We start from the raw sequence: 19,548 nt of genomic DNA, 5'->3' as shown, positions 1-19,548 counted from the left end.
TGTCCACCCTTCCCATTATCTAGCTATATAACTATCTAAGTACATTCCGAGGAAGGGTTATTTGCTTCTTTTATCCAACCTATATTACTTAGTCATTCAAGGAGCATATTTTCGTTCATAAATATAATTTCCTTTTTGCTTGTTTCACATAGATACATCTTATAACATAGGTATATCAAAAAGAAGATATTTTAAAAAATAACATATCATAGGCACTGGCAACCTGTCCCAGGATGTAAAGGTGCGTGCGTTGTGAGCCTTACAACCTCAGTTTCATACATAAGACACACAGGATGGGATGAGAGAACCGAGTTCTACGGACCTACTTCTGACTTCCACATGGGTGCTGTGGCAAAAACACATGTCCACATGCATAAAAAACAAATATATATTCACATAATTTGGTGATTTGAATGAGAATGTCCCCCATAGGCTCATCACATGGGTTCCCCCATTAGTGGAATTCTTTGGAAGGATTAGGAGGTGTGGCCTTGTTTGAAGAACTATGTCACTGGGAGTGGGCTCTGAAGCTTCCATAGCCCACACCATTGCCCATTGGCTTTCTGCTTCTCTGCCTTCTGCACATGGTTCAGATACAAGCTCTCAGCTACTGCTCCAGCAGCATGCCTGCCTGGCTGCTGCTACATTTGCTTCTGTGTATCTCTCTAACATTTTAAACCCAATTTAAAAGTGTCTGTTATGAGCAATTTTGGTCATGGTACTTTGTAATAGCAATGAAAAAGCAACCATGACATCTACCTTAAGTTTACTTTATTTTTTTTATTTTGAATTGATTTGTTTTATGAGTTTAGGTGTTGCACTCAGTAAAACTCCTAGCACTGTTTCATTTTGCTTTAGATTTATTCTTTTTTTAAAATTTTTTCGAGACAGGGTTTCTCCGTAGTTTTTTGTTTCCTGTCCTGGAACTAGCTCTTGTAGACCATGCTGGCCTCGAACTCACAGAGATCAGCCTGCTTCTGCCTCCTGAGTGCTGGGATTAAAGGCGTGCGCCACCACCGCCCGGCTAGATTTATTCTTAAAGTAGTCATCATAACTGTGTATACTTATAGTGTATAGTATAATATTTGGATACATTAGAAGAGTACAGGCTCTGTGGTGATTCAAATAAAGTTATCACCTTTTCCTATGTCTCACATATTCTATAAGCATTTATTTTCTTTAAAATGTTTTTCTTCATATATGAATACATTCTTTACTTTGATCAAATTCTCTTCTCATTATTGTCATCCAACTCTTTCCAGATAATCTTCCTATGCCCCTCCCCCAATTTCAGCTCTCCCTCAGATATATCTATGTGTGTGTATACTCACACAAAAACACACACACAATCTACTGAGTCCAGTTAGTGCTATCCACATATCTATATGTATGAAATGACTCACTATAGTATAGGCAGGCTATCAGAACCCACACCTCTGAAGAAAACTGTCTGTTTTCTCCAGCACTCAATGGCTTCCTGTAGCTTCCCAAACAATTTAATTTGCAAAGAACTTGCAGTATCTAGACGAATTAATTGATAATGTTTATTTCTTACAAAAATCTGGAGTCTGTTATTATTCTAAATCTTTTTTGTTCTTATGAGAGACTACGCAGAAGACCTCAGTGTTATGTTGATAAGAGAGAAGGATAGATGGTTGCCAAGAACAGGGAAGTAGTGATAAACTAAAAAGCCTTCTATAACTAGTGATACTTTACTTTTTAATGACTTATCTTTGTTATATTTTAGTTGTGTGTATATGGGTGTGCCTGTGTTTGGTTGTATACATGGCAGTGCAGGGTGCTAGTTGAGCTGATGATAGTCAAATCTTCCTAGAGGTGGAATTTCATTGGTTCTTAGCTGTCTGCTCTGTGTACTGAGAACTAAACTAAGGGAGCAGATTGCCTTCAAAAGACTAGCAATATGCTCCCTGAACTGCTGAACCATGTCTCCAGCTGCTTCTTTACTTTCTCATTATTACATCATTTTAGTTGAGGACTAGAGACATAGAGACATGAACATGAAATTGAATAACTACAATCCTGGTTTTCAGATATTTGAAGGAAGTTTACTAATCCCAATCTGGAAAGACTTCCAAATATCATTGAATCCATTATTATTATGGCTTAATTACAGACTGAATGTTTGAAATGATACACATCAAACAGAAATATGACTTTCTATCCCATTGCTAAATAATTTCCAAAAGCAGGAATTATAAAACCAAAATGCAGGCCCTACAATGCCTCTCATGTCTGTGTTTGAGTCTGTATTCCTTTCATACCTATGTCTCTTTCTTCCTGTAATTTCTCTATCACTTTAACACCATGACAAAAAGCAACGTGGGTCAGAAAACCCAAATATTTTATTTAGTTTATGAATTGCGTGTCATGACTGAAGGAAGCCAGGGCAGGAGGTCAAAGTAGGAACTGCAAGAGATACCCTGGAGGAATGAGGCTTACTGTCGTGTTTCTCTTGGCTTGTTCGGCTTCTTATGTAGTCTACACCTACGTAGGTAGGGGTAGAACAGCCAGCAGTGAGCTGAGCTCTCCTACTTCAATTAACAATCAAAAAAATCCCACAGGCCAGTCTAATAGAGACAATTCCTTAACTGTGGTAGCCTCTGCTCTGGTATGTCAAGTTGACAGAACTAGCCCACGTGCTTACTAATTTGTTAGCAATTAACTTAGCTAGCAAACATTTAACTCCCAATTCATGCTCAGGAAGACACAGAAAGACAGCATCGTCACCAGCATTTGCTGCTAGCCACACAAGGAGACACTGTGGATCCTGTCCGGTTCTCAGTTTGTGTTGCTGTCCCTCAGAGGACTCAAACCACTCCGTCCACTTTCCTAGGTTAACATTTACCAAAATAGCAAAAAGATTCCACGTCTCTAAGATCTCAAACTTCCTTCAAAAAACTAAATGGCGACTCTTGGTGTTTCATATATTTTATTAAAGATTATTGTATTTATAGTCAAAGAAAAAAGGGAGTAGAAACAAAGGACGCTAGAAAGTCACAGGAGCATCCACTCTTGTGAACGGCTGAAAGTGCATCTCTACTTTCAGACGCAATGGCTGATTTGCGAGGACAGTCTCGCAGCTTGTGTGGTTTTCTTTTGTGCAGCAACAGTAAAGCAGCGTGGTCTGATGATGGCTTGCAGAGTTCTGAATCCCAACTTCCTTCTTGGGGGCTGTTTTCTTGTAGGGTTTCCATAGTAACAAATGTAACAACAGCAGCAGCAGCTTCTCACAGCAAACGTTGCCTCCGTGAAAGGACTCCTATTCCTTTTACAGGAAAAAATAAAGTTTGGAAACTATTTTTTCCACAGGTTGTTTAATGCTTTAAATAAGAGGTGAATCCATATGTTAAAACACAGACAGGCCCCCCTCCCTCATCAGCTCGAAGAGCAATCAATTCTCTGACCTGTGGGAAGTCCAAGGACCATCGGGGGAGGGGGAGGGAAATGGGAGGCAGTGGCGGGGAGGAGGCAGAAATCTTTAATAAATAAATAAATTTTAAAAAAGTAAAATAAAAAAATAAAAAGTTCTTAACCACAAAAAATTAAAAAAAATAAATAAACCTTGAAAAAAAAAACACAGACAGGCAGACTTAAGTAAGGGACATAAAAAGCACAAGAATGATTTGAAAGTTTTCTTTTTTAAAAAATTTTCTATGCATTTTTAAATTGTGTGTGTGTGTGTGTGTTAAGAGTGAACGAATATGAAGTTGGATGAATTGGCCTGGGAGGGTAGGAATCTGGAAGGAGTTGAGGGAGAGGAAAGAAATGTATTTTATGAAAAAAAAATTCTAAAAATAAACTTTTAAAATTAATGTTTAAAGTAAGTATAAAGACAAAGAGCTAAAATAAGAGTTAACACAGTAAACAGGAGAGACAGGGGGATTGAGGGTGGAAGTAGTGTTATGTTTTTAAGGTTTCTCACTAAACCCAGCTCAAAACTAAGGTATCTCTGATCCGCTCCAATCCTTCTGTGTCTGGATCCTCTTCTCTTCTTTGTCTCGCTCAAAGCACAGGAACAGGCTTTCCAGAAGTTCTTTATCTAACTAGGATTATCCTTCACTGAAGAAACAACTTTGTCATGACTTCTTATTATGCAGGGAATTTCAACAAGAAACAGCAGACCATAAGTAATGCATCGTATCTAGGGCCAGAAGAACATTCTCCAGAGACATTTTCTGTTGTTGGAACCATTCATTCATTTGTCCAAAATTTTTTTACTTCCTTTTTGGTTTGCCTATGGCCCTAGTTCTCTCTCCCTCATGAAAAAAGGTTTATTATTATTATTTTGTAGTTGTTGTTTTCAAGACTGGGTTTCTATGTGTAGCACTGGCTGTCCTGGAACTCACTCTCTAGATCAGGCTGACCTTGAACTCAAGAGATCTGACTGCCTCTGCTTCCTGAGTGCTAGGATTAAAGACCTGTGCCACCACCTCCCAGCATTAGAAAGCTTTTAAGCCTCACTTATCAAGACTTTCTTTGACCTTCTTATTTCATATCCCTCCTACATGAATGTACACATTAAATGAATTATTCTGTAAACTTCCAGAGAGAATCTTTAAACTTCATAGCTGTGAATAAGATAAGCCAGAATTGGCCATTCAGAAACTAATCCTATGTCTTTGTTGCTCTCCTTCGTCATCACAGCAGGTCCCAAGATTGGAACCTGTCCTGGTTAGATTTTGTCAACTTGACACAAACTAGAGTCATCTGGGAAAGAAATTGTTAATTGTCAGATTGCTTCCTTTCAATTGTCTGTAGACAAATCTGTGGGGCATTTGCCCACCTTTCTTTCTTATACTACCCAGGATTGCCTGGCCAGAGGACACCATATGAGAGGCGCCATCCGTAGGCATGTAGTTGGCTTCTGGTAGTATAAGAAAGTAATACGAGCAAGCCATGGGAAACAAGCCAATATGCAGTGTTCCTCTATGGCGTTTGCTTCAGTTCCACCTTCAGGCTTCTGCCTTGAGTTCCTTCTCTGGCTTCTCTTCATAATGAATTCCTGTGCCAAGTTGCTTTAGTTTAACACAGCAACAGAAAGCAAGAAACAGAACCCAAGGCATAGAACCTACAAGCAATGCTCTGGACTTACCTACAAATGAACAAAGAATCTTGAAAAACAGTTGACCCAGTAAAACAAGCAAGTTAACGTGCAGAAGTTCTTAAATCCACAGAACGGGCCACAGATCCAAGTTGCATTTTCTGCTTCAAAAACAAATATGAGTTGAGAAATTCCCCTAGAATTTAGGGCAGAAGATGGCATTAAGGCATCTCCCTCACCATAACCTACCAAACTCAAGTCTAAGCCTTGTTTTCCTGTTGTTCACTTCTGGTGGAACGTACAACACCAAACACTGGGGATAAGCAGATGAGACAACAGGTAGGAGAAGAGTCATTCCCAGGAACATTTGCTTCCTGGGGTTCCAAGCAAGTGTCTCTGATAATGCTCTTTCTTCTATTTCAGACTATGATTTAAGAAATTGCAGGGACTTGGGATACAGCTCCACATGCAAGAAAACTTACCTCGCATGTGAAAAAGTGTGAATCCAATTCCTGTCACCACTGAATGAGAGAGAGAAAAGAACAGAGAAAGGGAGAGAGCATGGATGTGTGACTGAATTCCAGTGTATTTTTGTCAGTTATTGTCTGTGTAAGATGACAGTGGGTGTCAACTTGAGGTCTTTGGTGATTTTTATTTATTTGTTCTGGTCTTTTCAAAATTTATCAACAGACGAAAACAGAAAACAACAGCAAGAAAAAAAAAAAACCTCTCAATTAAACCAAAACATTAAAATGAAGCTGGCAATAGAAAGATTTGGCAGATTCACAAGTTGGCAGGGCTATTTAGTTTGTTTGCTTTTTTTATTCAGGACTTTCTAAAATGACTTCCATCTCAACAGCCTCTGGCTATTAGCATAGAAAAAGAAAGAATAATCGTCAGTGCTCTGGAAATCTATTAGAACTATAAAAACACGCTTGTCACAAAGCCTCTGGACATGTATACGAGATAATCACGTGAACCTACTCCTGAGAAACTATTTTATGAATCCTCTATCTAGTTATGGTCTCTCAGGTGGCCTGGATGAGCCCTGCTTAGGGTGTCATTATTGTCTTGGACCCCACGAAGCCGGTAGTTTTGACTGTGATGAGTTAAGATAAATTACAAAGCTTTAGACTCAACTCCATAGGAGAAACTCAACTTTTGCTAGACTTAACATGTTTGTTTGTTTTTTACTTAACTATTCAATTGTTTATGCCTTTTCTTTAAGAACTAAAATTCTCTCAGCTTCTTCAATTTTGTTAGTGAGTCTTACCTCAGAACTTTTTGTTTGACTTCTTGAGATTTCTTTTTTTAATTTCAGTTTGGAATTATTTTTTTAGAAATTTATTTCTTTGTTAAACTCTACTTTTTTTACTTGATCTATTTTTTCTATGTCATAGATGATGACTAACACAGATAGAAACCACAACTGAACAATATGTACAGAGTGTGAGAGAATAATGGAAAACTCAGCCCTAAATGACATGTCTATATCATACCCCTCTCCCAGGCATAGGGTTCTCTGTGGAATAGGGGGAATAAAGACTTTGAGATCCAGAAATGGTAGAGGCTTTAAAGGAAACAACATTGTCCAGACCTAATAGGGCTGATAGACATAGGAACTCAGAAAGACTTTGATAACATGAACAAGGCCTGCACAAGTTCAAAACAGACAAAATCCAAGCATGGAGAAAGGGGACTTGACACAACATCTCTCCACTTACCAAGAAGATATTTGTAAGATATTTGCAATAATAAGAGAAAACCAGATTTCTTCCCCAGAGTGACACTGAGTATATCAACTCCCTCCCAAAGCAGGCTATGTGCTCAGGAATAATTAACCAACCAAAAGGGATGCCTTGGGGAGTTTGCTTGTTTTTTTGTTTTATTTTTCTGTGTTTTTGGTTTTTTGTTCTGTATTGTTATTAAAAAGAGATCTAAAACATTAAGTAGGTAGGGATGAGGTGAACTGGAATTATCACCTTAACATATAGCATGAAAATTTTAGTAAATTAATAAAGTAATGAGGGTCACCATTATTTTTTATGCTGTGTTATCAGCATATATTCAATTTTATTGTTGGATTAATGGTGAGAAATATTTATTTTTGAATGTGACAGTTACATGAAAAATCAATACATAGTGAAAATAGAATAAAATAAATACAAAATAGTATATAAGTCCTTTGTCTAATACCAGCTTTTCTGGCCAAGAACCATTTTGAACTGCTGTGCTGACTTGGGCTGACTTTTCTTTCTGGGAATTCCTGTGAGATTAACCCTGTTAACTTGAACACTTTCTTACTCTCTGCAAACTTTCCGTCTCACTCATGTTATTGTGACCTGTGACAGGGACTGTTAATTGTCTGCCAGTATCTATTTCCTCTTTTATTATTAGAAGCAGAATCTCCTTCCTTCCTGGCTTCAGCAAGGCATATCATTGCTCGGCCATAGATTACATTCTCCGACCTATTTTGCAGTCAAGTGTGACTGTTTGATTAATTTCTGGCCAGTGATATTTGACAGGAAATGTTACTGTGATCTTTGGAATCACATCCTTCAACGGGAGCTATTTACCTTACTGCTCACTGGCCAACTACTTTATTTCACAACAGATCCATCCTCCCTCAAGACATCACTGTTTTGCTCTCAGAAATATTTTCTTTCTGCAGCTCAACAAAGTTCTTAAAAGCAACTGAAAAAAAAGGCCTGCTTCAAGAATACCGGCTCAGTCTGGATAATACTAAGAAGACTTTCTTGAGTTTTATACTTGTGAATACCTGTGATGTTGATAGCTTCTAGCTGTCAATGAGGACAATGCAATAGTTAAGTAGACTGAGAAATGCTTGTTACTAAAGTATGCCGATGCTCATACGTAAAATTGTTTTCCTTAAGTGAAGGAAGGTAGTCTACCTATGGACTGTACTTAGAGACTTTAGTTTTGGTGTATTTACAGGTATGCTATCTTGTATATCTTGTTATAAAACTTAGCTTATACTCTACTTGTGCTATATCATTCAGTATTCAATCCTCTTCGTGCTCTGTTGTACTCTGGTTGAGGCATATAACACAGAGCACTTGAGTTAGCACTGCGGGAATGCTGCTCATGTCAACACAAAGTTTCAAAAGTTGGTTAAAGACCTAGGGACAGCACTAAAATTACACAGGACATCTCAGGAGAGCATTAGGTTCATTCTATAAACAAAACTTCCTAAGACATACCTGCTGATATGGTTTGAATTATATTCCACAAAAAGGCAAGTTGAGGCCCAATACTGTAATGTCTGCAAATGTAACTTTACTTGAAAATAGGGCTTTTGTAAGTCTAATCAGATTAAGAAGAGATGATGAGTGTAGAGCCTGAGCCAATGTATGACCGTTTAAGTATAAGGAAACATCACGTAAAGATAAAACATGAAGCCTGAGTTTGGAATGAGAGTAGAGATAGGCATTTGAGGAATTTAATCATAATCGAAGCAATATCAAAGACTTGTGGCCGTCACCAGAAGCTGGAGACAGGGAAGGAAGGATTCTCTTTTATAGTGCTCACAGAAACCAGATTCTGTCAGCATTTTGAGTAAAGAACCGTAGTATCCAGAACCATGACAGGATGTAGTTTCATCACCCATCAGTTTCTTCTTGACTCACCCAAGTTATCTCAACAAGTTGCCCTTGCTCATCCAAACATATTTTCCCAACTAACCAATGTTATTATAAAGTAAAAAAAGATTTGAAAGTGAAAAATCAGCTTGTATAATCCTGGGAAAACTCTCTTGAGTTCTCATTCCTCTGAAGGCAGTAATGATAAAAGCATCAAATATATCAAAGCTGTAGTCATTGAAAATATTTCATTTTTCCCAACTAACCCCATGCAGATATTAGGTACATGTTTTGTTGTTGCTGCTGTTTTGGTTTTTGTTTTCCCACATGTTCTATTCCTAGAATACAATCTTTCTCCAAATTTCCTAAATTCAAATTATGTAATTAAATACTTACCTTGTCCTTATGAAGCATTGCTTCTTCATCTGGGCATGGGAGAGCTTGTCATTCCAGCACTACAGAGGCAGAAGCACAAGCAGAGGGAAGTATTTGGTCTGACTATCATCTTACTATCTATGTAGAGGTGATTAGCATGAGGCTGAGTATGATTGTAATATAATAGTATATAATCTATAATTGAAAGCAGTTTAGTTATAAATATCACCAAGTTAGGATTGATAATATAGTATTTTCTCCAAATTTGCCAAACACAATGGATTGAACAGTAAGAACATAATTCTTATTTGATAATTTTTCTTATTGTGTATGGTTTACCAAAAGTTAGAGTTAAGACATTTATTTTTTTAGACCAAAGGAGGAAATCTCTGACATGCCAAAAATAAGAACAAAAATTCTAGAGAAATATGCCAAGAAGAGAATCTAAGGTGGAACTTAATAAGGAGAAAATGTTAGGGAAGGAGGAAGGATTGACAGCAGGAACAGGAGTAATGAGGTAACGTTGTACAATGTGTTTCTCTTTCTCCTTGTTGCATCACACATTCAAACACCAGTGATCAATGAAAAGAGATGGTAGTTAGGGACAAGACTGAAAAAGTAAGTTGGTGAGTATGTGACAGTAAGGACACCTCTGGGGAAGTGACAATGACCCAAACTAATCTACACTGAAGAACACTAAAGGGGACCAGAACATGTAGCAACAACATTTAGGATGCAGTGTTTATCTGCCAGGATAATCAAGTGCATGCAAGAAACTTATTGTATCTGAATTAGGGCAACACTGAAACAGTTGACTCAAGACTATACAATGACTCATGTACACAAAAATATTTCTCATTTATATTAAAAGCAAAAATGTCTTCCTGATTATTGAAAAGACAGATCTCTCTGAAAAAAGAGTTATAACCTCAGTTTAATTCTTCATAGATGTCGCTTTTCATCTACTCACACACAAGAAGTAGAAGAGCAGACATCATGGAGGATCATTCATGGAGGACTTGATAGGTCATGTCATGTCTAAAGTATAAGTAATATATTTCATTGGCATCTTCTGTGATATGGTATCACTTACAGATTAGTCATTTAGCTCAGTAGTGGAGTGCTTCCATGGCTTCTATAAAGCCCTAGGTATGCTCTCTATTGCCTCCTTCCAAAGTATCAGTTACATGCCAAAATTTGTCTACAAGAGATAGAAATACAGCCTACAATATCCAGACAGGAAGAAGTAGGGTTTTGAACAGGGCATTGGTGAAGGTCTCTGTTGTACATTATGAAAGGAAAGTTCAATTGCTTCATAAAAGAAGGTACTTTAATCATATATTTAACTCTTTATCTGTAACATAAGTACAATATGGGGTCACACACAGTGGCAAGACGTGAAACTGTAGTGCATATTACTCCATTGAACTCACCCATTATCTTCATGAAACTGAGACTACCCACATTTCTTTTTTTTCTTTAACCTTGATGCAGAATAGCACATTTCATATGGCAAGTTCCCTTTTAGCCATCATCATAGTGACATTCTATATACAACAATATTTGACAGTACGTACCTCTCTCTCTTCTTCAGTTGAGGAGTACAATTAAAAAAAAAAAAAACCTTTTACTTCTCAAGAAGGACTGCTCTGTCTTCAAGCTCTTGACCTTGCCTTCCTTTACCTTGGAGTCAATCCATCAATGGATTAACTGAGAAACAGAGGACCAGGTATTCCTTGCCTCTGGAAGGAAGTTACCTTTCAACTCTGCAGTGGCTCTCATTCTCCTTTGGTGAAGGAAGATCATTTGAAACTGGGTTCTCACTAACTGAGCTGACAATGGAAATAAGTTGGCCAAAAGGCATATTATCTTCCCCAGTGAACACACCTTTTTAATGTTTTAAAAATAAATGTGGTGAAAGCATACACCTCTAAGTACACATTTACTATAAATGGTACACATATGCTTTAACATGAGTAGCTAAGCAGCATGCCTGTTATGCTGTTGTGTGATAGATTTTTCCTGGCTATATGCAGCACTCACTCCAGACAGGGATCCCACAACAGACCAAAGTACATATGTCAACAAAATCCAACTTGCTGAATCAATGAATTTTACTGGGGTTACCTACAAGAATATGGTGAAGGGTAATATATAGGAACAGAAATAACTCAAAGCAGTTGCATCACTGAAGGCTGTGCCAGCATGGGTGGCAGCCTCTAAACCTCTAAACCTCTACACAGCCTGAAGGCAGCTCAACAGGCTAGAGAATGTCCTTTCCATGGGGGCTCAGTTGGTGTAAGCCTTTTCAAGATAGTTCAAATACTCTGCTTCTTCCAGGCAGCTGGTCTATTTTCAAGTCTTCTTTGTAGCTTGGTTCTCTGGAGAATGACTCTCAGGAGTTTTTACTCTTTACTCTTTGGGAGGAGAGGGCTTAGTGAATCCTGTCAGTTTCAGGGACCTATTTAGAGTTGTTTGCTCCCTGTTAAAGAGCTTCTCTGAAGGATGGATTGTTACTGTCTCCAGGACACTGCTATGTAACAATATAGCACACAGAAAAATTCAAGAAGGTAACTGCTGAATGAATCAAACCTTAAGAGAGCTAGACAGATGATTTGGCAGCTAAAAATGTCAACTGCCCTTTAAGAGAACCCATGTTCAGATCCCAGCACCCACATCAGATTGCTCAGAACCACCTGAAATTCCAGTTTCAAGTGAGTTCTATGCCCTTCTCTGACATTCCCCTGCACAGGGAGCACAAGACTCATGCAGGCATACACACATAAATGATGATGATGATGGTGATAATAGACTTGGTGTTCCATGGTCTAACTCTTAATGGGCAGTAAATACATTTTAACCCTTTGTTTTTAGGAATGTCTAAATATAGGATTATTCATATTTACAGATCCTTGGCATGGTTCAGAAACATAAACTTTTTAGAAAAAATGAAGTTAAATCCTCTTAACATCATAACATAGGAAAAAAATGATAGCAAATAAGTTTCATATATGCAGAGTTCAATGGTAAAAAGAAAAGAAAAAAAGACCTTAGTATTCTAAAAATAGAATCCTTAGCTTTTAATTATTCATCCATTCATTCAGTTAGTCAATAAATCTGTTGGGATCCTGTAGGACTGTGTTAATCAAAGCGTAGTCTGAAAAGATGCCACGTGGGCATCACTTTCAGCTTGTTAAGAATGCACCACATTAGACTCCAACTCAGATTTCCTGAATCAGAACAGGATTTTAACAAGATCCCCAAGCGACTTTTATGAATATTACAGGCTGAGAAATCCAAAACACCCTGAGTTTACTCTTTCTCCTGTAAGAGAGAGAGAGAGAGAGAGAGAGAGATTTTCGTATTAGTAATCATTTCTCAGAGAACACAAAACAATTAGATGATCTGGGAGGATCTGCTGTGGAGGGTCTCAACCAGATTGAGGCGGCAATGTCTGAAGGTGTCGGCAATGGTTGTTACTAAGAGGATGCTATTGGTGTCCAGTGGGTAGCAGCCTTGGATGTTGTTAAATGCACCTACAACACACCATGCAAAGAATTATCCTGTCCAAAATGGCGAGAGTACACTGGTTTAAATGACATAGTTGGTTAAATTGAGGTTGTATCACAGTGATATATTGAATCCTATTAAGACATATTGTTCAGTAAGGCATAGTACCACACACCTGTAATCGCATAACTTGGCAGGATGAAGCATGAGGATCATTAAGTTCAGTGCCAGGCTGGACTACACACTTAGACAGTCAAAAACAAGACGAAAAAGTTTAAAATGAGGGCTCAGTAAGTGTGGCACTTTGCCTGAGAGTTTGTGTTTAAGACGCTGAAGCCTGTCTTGTCATTTCAGAAACATTAATGTCGAGTTCCAGGAGATGCTAAGTGTCCCATATAATTGTCTCCTTTATCCTCTTTATGATTCTGAATGTTCTGGCATTGCAATCACATTGACATCCTTAATCAGAGCTTCTCGCTTTAACTCTAGCCCAAGATACTGCAATGCTTATAGGTGGGCAGAAAGCTAGGCAGTGAGCTATTCGCAGAGGTGACTGGGAAGAGGGGTCAGGATTCAGGCAGAGCTCAATAAAGATAGAAGGTCCAGGGCTGTTGTCATTTACAGAGGATACCAGATGGCAGCTAAATTCGGAGTCCAGACTGCCTGAGGGGCTCGCTAATTACAAGAGGTTTCAGCTGCAGGAAACACCCTAATCACCCCAGTGGCAGCTGGACAGCCCCAGGGAAGGCCCCACTGCCAGAAGAAAACGGTGTTTGTTATAAAGTAGGATTTCAAGGGTACAAACCACCAGTGCAATTAAGATTGTGTTTAACAGAGAAACTGGAGGGGGGGTGAGAAGAGGGGAGTGTGCCAAGGAACCATCAGGGGAGACAGGTAGAGATGCTCAGGCCAGATGAGAACCCCAGAGAGATTGGCTACCATCAGGGTCAGGCTCTAAGGTACCCCTCCCTTTTGACCCAGAGAGCCTGGCAGAAAAGAACAAAGACTTTGGCTTAGAATGTATGGTTTCCACTTACCACCGGCTGTATGCTCTCTTCTCCTTATTATTCCTTTCAGAGGAAAAGAAACCTATTGTTTTATCACCTCCAGGAAGATGAAAAGCATCCTCTGCTTTGTTTCATCAGCTGACTGCCTTTCTTTGATTGACAACCAGCACTGAGATAATTTTGTTCAACTGGGGGCATTTAGCAAAATCCTGGACTACAGACAGGGAAAGCAGCAGGGAGGGGAAGGGACTTCAGCAGCTGTTGGAGCTACATCCCAAATTTTCAGGCCTGGACCAAGTTTGGGCTATGCACCTCTCCTGGTAATATTAATAAGAATTCTGTAAACATGAAATAAATTGAAAAAATGCATCTAATTCTTTTTGCAGTTTTATCTAGCAGCTTTTTTTTGTGTAATTTTACTTCGTTTATATATAGATCCTATCGTAACTTATAAGACCTTTGAATGGAGTTCCATCTTTTGAGATCCAGTTGTGCAATGAAAACAATTAGTAGTAAATATTCCAATAAAATTCCAGCTGAAAAAGAGCTGCAGACCTCTGTGTCTATTTGTCATATGCTATAATTTCTTGAAGTGAACACAAGTAGAGTTTGTTTCCAAAGAGAAAATACTCGTTATAATCCTCCTCAAACACATATCCTTTGGTCTGCTGTCTCTCTTAACTATCGCGGCAATTCCAACAGGATTCTAGCCACAGGTTGAGTAAGAGAAGTGCATCTGTGCTCTCAGGAAGCCAGGAGGAAAATACCCAGGTCCCAGTAGATGCAGGGACACAGCCTCCGGATTCCTTAACTGTTTAGCCAGCAGTGTAAATTAACTTTCCATTGCTTACCTACTTCGATGAGTTCATGCCTCCTAAGTTCTAAGTCTCCTCCCTAGAAGCTTAAATAGCATTCCCTGCTCAAGAGCTGAAGAAACTTGGAAGTATCACTGTGTCCTAACCCCAGAAAGGATAACTGAACTAGAAACACACCAGCTCTTCTTAAATCTGGACGTCACAAATCACCCTCCCCAAACTGACTAGACTAGTTATGAACATAGAGAATCAGAATTTAAAACAGCAGACTCTCAGGACCTAAACCATGCCTTCAAGGATGAGAGGAAACAGGGTTAGGTAACTCAGCACAAAGGCATTTAACAGACGGGAAGACAAGAAAGTCCCACTCTGCTGGTGTTTTATTGACGATGCAGCCCCATTGCCTACCTACATCCCCCCCTATTGCATCTTTGTTGAAATACGGAGCGGCGGGCTGTGTCCCGCCACCCGGCCGCCCCCACGGCTAGCTTTACCTGAAATAATTACACGGAAACTGTATTCTTTTAAACACTGCCTGACCCATTAGTTTCAGTTTCTTATTAGCTAGCTTTTACATATTGATCTAACCCATTTCTATTAATCTGTGTAGCCCACGAGCTGGCTTACCAGGAATGATCTTAACCTGTATCTGTCTGGAGTGGGAGAATCATGGCGACTCCCTGACTCAGCTTCTTTCTCCCAGCATTCCGTTCTGTTTACTCCGCCTACCTAAGGGTTGGCCTATCAAATGGGTCTAGGCAGTTTCTTTATTAATAAGAAATCACTCCACATCACATCTTCACTGAGCATCTTGTAATTGCTAAATACTAAGCTATCAATCTTGGGATTGATATGAAGGAACAATCTTTATGTACAGTGATTTTTGACCTAACTTCAGGTTATATAATTCATTTCAAACCTATGACCAGTAGGTTGATGGCACAACACTTTCTTTGTTTAAAGTGTTTAAAGGTAGGTGTTTGCCTGAAGGGCAAAACAGCATCAAATTCTCCCATCAAGTCCTTCTTACTGCTAAATTTTCTACTGAAAGGCTGAGGGGATGGCTCAGTTGATAAAGGACTTGTCTTGCAAACACAGAGACCTAAATCATATGTCCCTGTGAGGAAAAAAACTAGCGCGATGACACATGCTTGCGACCCCAGCACTGCATGGGTAGAGATAGGCCGCGCTCACTGTCGGGACAGCCTTGCCTCCTTGATAGTTCTGAAATATGTAGAAATATTTTATAGAATAAAACATGAATCATTTTGTAGTGACTCGAAACATTTTGTTTCCTGTCATTCTTTCAAAACTGAAAAACCTCAGCCGACTACTCAATGTCCTCTTTGGAACAGAGAGTGTCTTACAGAAAACATGAAGCGACAATGATCTATCTTCACTAGCCCAGTCAAAAGAATTTAAGAATTCTATAAAATTCCTAGGCAATGATAGGAACAGTAACAACAGTTTAACTTATAAAGACAAAAGGGAGAAAGAAATAGAGACAGGAAATGAAAAGAAGAAAAAGTGAATGCAGCCCAAGGAGGGATACTGAAGGTGCCCTCGGGTCTCCACACATGAGACACACATGTATGTGTACCTACATGCATACCCAAACACACACACACACACATATGCACGCACTCATGTGTGTGCATACACACACACACACACACACACACACCTCTACTTAAGGGTATATGTATGTAGCATGTGACAAACTCTATGTTCTTGTGCTGTCTCCTCTATAAGCCTTACCTACAAATGAAATCCCTGACCTTTGTTGTGTGTCTATGCACACTATATGTCTGAACAACTGCAACAATTAAGTATAGCCTTGTAGCTCATAGAGCTGGGTCATGTACAGGACCATCCCATAGGGATCTCTTGCCTGATGTAGTCATCCTAGTTTGTGCAAGTTCGCAATGTTATTGGCACAATTGAAGATTTCCTAATGACACAGCTCGCTCAGAACTTAGCCTCGCCATTAAGTGAGTCATGACAACTGAGTTCCTGCTATTACTAAACTCAGGTTACCTTGGGAATTTTAATATTTTTTAATAAAAACCCAGATCTCACCATTATCCACAGTGTTTAATTAAAAATATACCTCACAAATCAATTTAACAATCTTTATATCTGTGTTTATTTGTCCATTCAGAATCATAGTATCATTTCAGGATTAGAATAGAAGGTAACTTCTATCAATTGCCATATAACCAAACGAGCTAAGGAAAAGTTTTGGGATACAGTGCAGCTAATAATGTTAACAGTTTTAGGCTTCGTGTGTTTTGGATTAAGTGACATAAATGTAAGCTCTTGACTTTGTATCACAGCTATGAGCATGTGTTTTCTTTTCTGTTCCTGTTGTTAGGCGTGTCCCCTTACATGGAGCAGAAGGAGTAAATCCTGCCTCTAGGGCCAACAGAACTTTCTGTGTAAGTCATCCTGCCATTTCCTGCTTCAGACAGTCTTCCTATGGTAGAAGAAAGACCATCACTAGGTTTACTAGTTCGAGGAAGAATAAGACTGGGACAGAGAGAATGGGGAAGCCATTCCTGGTGCTAGCTAGACCAGCTTAGAATTCTGAGAATTTATAATAGATAAGATCACTCAAGTATGTGAGGATATTTTGTAGAATAAAACACAAATCATCTTGTGGTGACTCAGAAAGTTTTGTTTCTTATCATTTCTTCAAAATTGGAAAACGTTAGCTCACTAATCAGCATAGCATATTGTGAGAGACTCATCATAAGGAAAATGGGTGGCAGTAATGTCTCAATTTTCACCACTCACCACTCTGAAGTATTTAAGATTTCTGTAAGAATCCTAAGCAGTGGTGTGGTGCAGAATGGGAAGGAACGTTCTTCCATGAGGCCAAGTGAAGCCGCACAGTGCCTCAGTGTGTGAATCTCCCTTCTGGATTTCACTTCTGACTCTTGTGAATTCAGAGCATTGTTGCCATTTGCATAGCTGGGTAGTTGGAGTGTTTGTAACTCTTTATCCCTAAGGAAAATTGAGCTTTAAAATGCGTTAATTTTGACTTTGTGTCTATGTATGTATATACACATATATCTCCACACATAATTCTGTAAGAAAACATGATAACTATTATAAAATTTTTTTACTTTACCCATTGAACTGTGAATGGAGGAAAAAAAGATAAGGAGAGAAAAAACATGTTTTAAATTCAGCTAATCAGATGGTGAGTGGCTTGGCTGTCATTTGGAGGTTAGATCAGTCCCAGTGTGTCTTCTCTTTGCCTGAAGCTGGAGGCCGTCTGTAATCTGAGCTGACATAGAGAAAAAGCTACCAAAGGAAACCAGGTCAAAAGGTGGTCTAGATGAAGCCTGGGAGCCTGGCCCCAAGTTCACGATTGCTGACTTTGTGTCAAACGCTCTTCTACATGCTTCGTACTAATTCAATTACTACTCAGGTGCCCCTGCTTGGAAGTGAAGGCATACACCTTTATTCCCAGCACTCGGGAGGCAGAGGCAGGTGGATCTCTGAGTTTGAGGCCAGGCTTGTTTACAGAGGGAGTTCCAGGATGGTCACGAACACACAGAGAAATCTTGCCTCAAAATACAAAACCAACCAAACAGAAATGCTTCTGGTGTCCCACAGGAGTTAGCATTACTGTTATACCCATCTGACAGACAGGGAAACTGAGGCACAATGAAGTGAATGACACCGAAGAGGGGGTAAGTGAAATAGCTGGAAGCCAGGGATTCCTGAAACAGGGAAGCATGGGTCTGAGTTTTATTATTTATTTGAATTTACTTACCTCTACAAGGAGAAATAAGCTAACATCACAGGACACAACGGACTCTAGCAGGCTTCTCTTTAATCCGTGTCTAGAAGGTTTCCAAAGTCAGCCTCAAAAGTTCTGCCAAATAAACACAAGGCAGGTGATTTTTATCAGCTCTCATTTTTCTTTTGGATGTAGTTCAAATAAACCAATTACTTAGTTCCCGAAGAGCTATGGGGTCAGTTAACCTTGGTCGGTTTCTACATCTATAAAATGAGAACAGTAATAAATAATTCCTGTCTGGCCTCATTCCTCCCAGTTGTTGGGAGAATCTAATGAGACAAAGTGTGGCGAGCTCTAATGTCTCAGTATGCCTCCGTGGAAAGTTCCAGACTCAGTAGTTGGTCAGGGTACTATAAGCATATAGCACATTAATTGTGCATGATTTATTGACAGCACAGCTCTTGAAGACCCGCTGTACGCCAAAGAAATTGGATATTCAATCAGTGACAGGCCGTCAGTCCCCGACCCCAACCAGGAATCCTGTGAGGTGAGCAATAGTTCCACTTTACACATGGGGAAATTGAGGCATGGAGAGGTTACATTGCTTACAGGTACAGAGCTACGGGTAATATTTGAACAAGGAAATTTAAAGCTATGCTATTCAAGGGTATGTTCACAGAAGAATAATCACCGTGACGTAATCTGCCCTCTCAAGAGAAGGAGCTCCGTGAAAATGAATCCACTGATAAACATCGTATCCGCTTTAATGGAGAATGTACTACATATTCTGTAGAGGAAGTGAAACGGGCACAACCTCTCTCCAGTTAGTTATAGCCCAATAGGGATTTCATGAGGCTATCAGGATTGGTAACTGTTTAAGTGTTAAGTGTCTGTATGCTGTGTTCCACCCCCCACCCATTCCATTCCCCCAGAAAAAGATCTGGAGGGGTGGCTCCCCAAAGGCCCCTCTATTCCTAGTATCCCATGCATCCTGGGTCAGAAGGGAATGAGATACCCCTCCGTTGGGGTGGTGCCAATAGGATCGGCCAGCCATGCATGTGTGTTTGCTGGATGCATTTTGAGTTTGCAAGCATGTAAGTTTCAAACATGTGCATGTCGAAAACAGAGCAAGATATCCAGTGTCTTCCTCTGATGCCCTGGGTCTTGCACTAGGTCATGGTTTGCACTAGGCTGGCTGGCTAGTGAGCTCTCAGGAGCCATTCGTTTCATAGCCCTGATGATGCTGGGATTACAGTCATGTGCAGCCACACTCAGCTTTTTCCTGGGATGCTGAGGATTTAAACTGATGGCTCTACAGTTACGGACCAAATGCTTTTACCCACTGAGCCATCCCCCCATCCCTTAAACATTAAATTTTCACAACCTATATCATATATAGAAATAAAATGGGTATTTAGTAAGAGAAAAA

Source organism: Microtus oregoni, unplaced genomic scaffold (assembly GCF_018167655.1).
Source record: "Microtus oregoni isolate MIOR12 unplaced genomic scaffold, Mior012 000001F_ref0000356, whole genome shotgun sequence".
Classification (NCBI taxonomy): Eukaryota; Metazoa; Chordata; class Mammalia; order Rodentia; family Cricetidae; genus Microtus; species Microtus oregoni.
This window is presented reverse-complemented; position numbering follows the sequence as displayed.